The sequence below is a fragment of the Gekko japonicus genome, unplaced genomic scaffold (genome assembly GCF_001447785.1).
Source record: "Gekko japonicus isolate JY-2015 unplaced genomic scaffold, Gekko_japonicus_V1.1 scaffold376, whole genome shotgun sequence".
NCBI lineage: Eukaryota > Metazoa > Chordata > Lepidosauria > Squamata > Gekkonidae > Gekko > Gekko japonicus.
Window position 1 is genome coordinate 703,965 of NW_015164675.1, and position 226 is coordinate 704,190.

Below are 226 nucleotides of genomic sequence, written 5' to 3' on the forward strand. Positions count from 1 at the left end.
CACCAAAGCACCAAGAAAAAAGAGCATCACTTGCCCCAGAACCCCTATCTATACCTTGTGGCTAATAGCCACTGATGGACCTCTGCTCCATATGCTTATCTAATTCCCTTTTGAAGTCGTCCATGCTTGTAGTCACCACCACCTCCTGTGGCAGTGAATTCCATGTGTTAATCACTCTTTGGGTGAAGAAGTACTTCCTTTTATCCGTTCTAACCCGACCGCTCAG